The following is a 4651-nucleotide window of genomic DNA, read 5'->3' as shown; positions in this document are numbered from 1 at the left end:
ATTACTCTGTGTGTGTGTGTGTGTGTGTGTGTGTGTGTGTGTGGTGTCAGTCTACTGTTTTAGTAGGTACAACAAGGTTTTTTATTTAGTAGAACAGATCCCCATTGTTTTGCTTTTTCAAAATTCTATTGGTTATTTTTGTCCATATTTTCGTCTAGATAAATGGAAATCAGTTTGTGAAATTCTTTAACATTCTAATTTATATTTATGCTCATTTGCATTTTGGTCATGAATTCACAGATTAATTTGAGGAGAACTTAAGTCTTCACAAAACTGAAGTCCATCTAGAAACATGCTATAGCTCTCTACTTATTTAGATTTTCTTTTTATTCCCAAAGTTTTATTTTTCTTCATACTAGTCTTGTTGGTAATGACTTAGTGAGGCCTGGTTTAGAGCACCACATTAGGAGATACTCGTCTTTAAAATAATTATTTTGAAATGTGTTGACAAATTTATATTCAAGTAATTTGAAAATAGAAAGTTATTCACATAATGTTAATAAGAGAGACCTACATTACCAAGTTTCATTAGGCATGGATAGCATGCTTAGAGGAGAGATTATCTTAAAAGCATGGGCTATTATTTATTTTCCTGCTAATTTTAAGCATCAGAGCTATGGTTTAATAGCTATTCATGATCTGAATGACATTCAGTGAAGTCTTTTGCACTCAGGAAGTAAATAGATATGTTTTTAAAGTATGAGTTCTTCCTATGCCTCCTCCCTTCAATGGCCTTCTTAATTTTATTTCCTCACTCTTCTATGGCAAGTCTTCAGTTCAACGGGCTGTAAATCAGCCCACTCCAGTTGGATTAGCCGGTACTCTTGGCTGCAAGTGAGCTTATTAAAACTCTACCCATATCTCTGTAATCAGTGTCACAGAGCCTCTTCTTGAGTCATCTAATGCAGTTTCCAGAAAGCACAGTATCCTCCTTTCAATTTAAGTTGTTTGAGATGAAGCACATTTTGCATCTGTGTAGGATGCTGTCATAAAAATTATATGTTACAACCTAAGTCACCAGTGCCCTTACACATGACATTGGAACAATGGAGGTTTTCATTACCACTGCAAAAGTAGTTATTATCTTCACACCTAGTCATCTACTCTATTGCTTTTAAAAATTACAGTAGTCCAGGATCAGTGGCTTAGCCTGTAATCCCAGCACTTTGGGAGGCCAAGGTGAGTGGATTTCCTGAGCCTGCAGGGTCAAGACCAGCCCGGGCACCTTGGCAAAACCTCATCTCTACAATAAATCAAAAATTAGCCAGGAGTAGCAGCGAGCACCTGTAGTTCTGAATACTTGGAAGGCTGAGGTAGAAGGATTGCTGGAGCCCAGCAGCTATGAGTATGCCACTGTACTCTGGCCTGGGCGACAGAGTAAGAATCCAACTAAAAAAAAAGTTACTGTAAAAATTGTCAAACACGCAAAATAGTAGAGAAGAGTATAGTGAAGGCCTTATAACCCACCATTCCATACATTATCAGCAGTTTTTTAGATTTTAGTCTGATATTTTATCCATTTCCCACCTCTACTTTTTCAAACATCTTAAAGCAAATTTCAGGCCACATGTCATTCTGCTCTTCCTATTTCACTTGCATTCCTATAAATTATGGATGTTTTCTCCTGCATAAACACAGTCTATTACCATTTCCCGACTCCACCTTGGAAATAACAATAATTCCTGAGAACCAGTACCCATTCTCTAGTCACGATTCTCTCAGAGGTGTCCTTTGTATAGCCAGTGAGTTTGAATCAGGATCCAGTCAAGATCCACACATTCATTTGATTGCTGTATCTCCTAAATCTGCTCCAATCTGGAGCCCCCTGCTCTTCCCGCCCCTACCTTTATCTGTATAACGTGCTGAGGAAGCCCAGGCCGCAGTCCTGGAGGATGGCTCCATTCTGTCAGGGTCTTCATGAATCCATTTTATGGTTCCTCTATCCATATTTCCCATAAACTGAAAAGTCGGCTCAGAAGATTTGGCTATACTCAAGTCCACCATTGTGTAAGCAGAAGTACTTTCTAGACAGTCCTGGTAGTTAATACCCATCAGGAGGTGCATAGTTATTTCCATCCTAGGGATGTAAAAATTACTTTAGAAAAATCCGTGATGATGTGAGCTCTCCATTTGAAATTCACTACCAACCTTTCATTCAGTGATTTCATACACTGATGATCTTTACCTAAATCAATACTTTCATTAAGAATTACAAAAAGCCGGGCTCGGTGGCTCAGCCTGTAATCCTATGCCTTTGGGAGGCTGAGGTGAGTGGATTGCCTGAGCCTGCCGGTTCGAGACCCGCCTGGGCAGTGAGACCTCATCTCTACAATAAATCAAAAAATTAGCCGAGCATGATAGCACATGCCTGTAATTCCGGCTACTCGGAAGGCTGAGGTGGAAGGATCGCTGGAGCCCAGCAGGTCGAGGTTGCGGTGGCCGGGAGCGGCTACGGCACTCCAGTCTGGGCGACCGAGTGAGACTCCAACTCAAAAAAAAAAAGAAAAAAAAGAATTACAAAAAGGTGATTTTTAAAAATATAATTCTACCATTCCTTCCACATTTGTTTGCTGTGATTCTTCTGTAAAGAACTGCTCCCAACAACTAGGGTTCTGATTACCCTAAAATGTCATTTTTTACAAGAAAGACAAGCTAAATGCTTATTTCTTTACCTTTTTAAATTGATGCTTTTCAGAGACAGTGTTGATGCCTTAGTTCTACTTGCAGCGGTGACAAACAAGGTGTTTTGCTCTGTCTTGTTTGGTTTGGGGATTTATTTTTTAGATAACACGAATACCTTAGTTTGTCATTGCTGCTATAATAAATTGCAACAGCCTCCTCCTGATACTGTCCCCTGGCCAACACGCGGGAGGGAGGCCGAGATGGCAGATGAGATTGCCAAGGTTCAGCTCACCCGGCCTGGTGGCAACATGATCTTTGGGAAGATCATCCACAAGGAAATCACAGCCAAAATCATTTTTGAGGATGATCGGTGTCTTGCTTTCCATGACATTTCCCCTCAAGCGCCAACACATTTTCTGGTGGTACCCAAGAAACACATATTCCAGATTTCTGCAGCAGCAGATGATGATGAAAGTCTTCTTGGACATTTAATGATTGTTGGCAAGAAATGTGCTGATGATCTGGGCCTGAATAAGGGTTTATTGAATGGTGGTGAATGAAGGTTCTGATGGGGGACAGTCTGTCTATCATGTTCATCTCCATGTTCTTGGAGGTCGTCAGATGCATTGGCCTCCTGGTTAAACCTGTTTTGGGGATAATTTTCCCTTCTCTAGGCAATTATCAAGTTTGCAAGTTCCAATATGTTAAGTGGCACACTTATTTTTGCCTGTTTATGGAGAGATTCAGGAAATAGTTTTAAAAACCCATACATAATAATAAAGGATATTGTTGCATGTTAAAAAAAATAAAAACAAATTACAACAAATTGGTGGTTTAAAATGACAGAAGTGTATTATCTTACAGATCTTCAGGTCAGAAGTCTGAAATGGGTTTCATTGGGCTAAGGAGTTGGCAGGGTTTTGTCCCTTTACGGAGACTCGAAGGGACAGTCCATTTCCTTGCCTTTTCCAGATTCTGTAGGCTTCCCTCACTTCTTGGTCCATGGCCCCTTCTTCCATCCTCAAAGCCAGCAATCACTGGTGGATTAGTCCTCAAACTATATTACTCTTATGAGACTCTCCCACCTCCTTGCAACAACACTGGGCTTACACAGATAATCCATGATAATCTATTTCTCTTAAATTCAGCACAATACCCCCTTGTCATGTAACAGAACGTACCATAGGTTTTGGGGATTAAGACATGGAGTTGATATTCTGCCTGTCTATAATCAGTTTAGACATATTCAGAGTATTTTTATCAATTGATGTCATATTCTTTTGATGCTCAGAATGTCCCCTTTGGCCAGTGGGAATGACTTCTTCTGGCCTCTGAGTTTGTTAGACATGGTACCCATTGCAACTCCTGGATGTTCCTTTGTTTTCTGATACCAGAGGTTCCAGGCTCATCATAACCAGATCCTGCCCACACCTGGAGTTAGATACAGTTGTGCGTGGTTGCCTACTGTGGTTTGAATGCAATTGTTCTTGGACTTTTTCATGGCTGGGGCTGTTAAATACACATACTTGAAAAGAAAAAAAGATTTGAATTTCAAATAATTTTCCAATTTAAATATACCCTTAGGGGACTTTTTATTTAACTCTTATCTTGTACTCATGTATCTCTTCATTTACAATTAAAATTGTGGTTCTTACCAGCAATAACATCATTTCTTTTCCATTTACCTAACTATATCTATAGTTGATATGAAACAATTGCTTATATGAAATAATTTCTAACTAACAATAACATTATCCTAACAGTGAAACTTGTTAATAAAGTTTAACATTTCTAGGCCAGGTGTAGTAGTACATGTGTATAATCCTAGCACTTTAGGAGGCCAAGGCAGGAGGACTGCTCAAGCCCAGGAGTTCAAGATCACCTTGGGTAATACAGCAAGATCTCATCTCCACAAAAAAATCAAAACAGGCAGGCATGGCGATGTGTGCCTGTAGTCTCAACTACTCAGGAGGCTGAGAAGGAATGCTTGAGTCCAGGAGTTCAAGGCTATAGTGACCTGCAACTGGGC

At 39.8% G+C, this 4651-nt stretch overlaps 1 pseudogene across 1 annotated transcript; it reads left to right on the top strand.

Annotated features, from left to right (window-relative positions):
* The first annotated feature begins 2882 nt into the window (after positions 1–2882).
* Positions 2883–3418, top strand: LOC103251118 (annotated as a pseudogene). Its single transcript, XR_002481425.1, has one exon. The product of XR_002481425.1 is annotated as a histidine triad nucleotide-binding protein 1 pseudogene (transcript).
* Positions 3419–4651: the final 1233 nt, after the last annotated feature.

The sequence above is a fragment of the Carlito syrichta genome, unplaced genomic scaffold (genome assembly GCF_000164805.1).
Source record: "Carlito syrichta isolate Samal-C Ts95f unplaced genomic scaffold, Tarsius_syrichta-2.0.1 Scaffold6272, whole genome shotgun sequence".
Lineage (NCBI taxonomy): Eukaryota > Metazoa > Chordata > Mammalia > Primates > Tarsiidae > Carlito > Carlito syrichta.
This window is presented reverse-complemented; position numbering and strand designations above follow the sequence as displayed.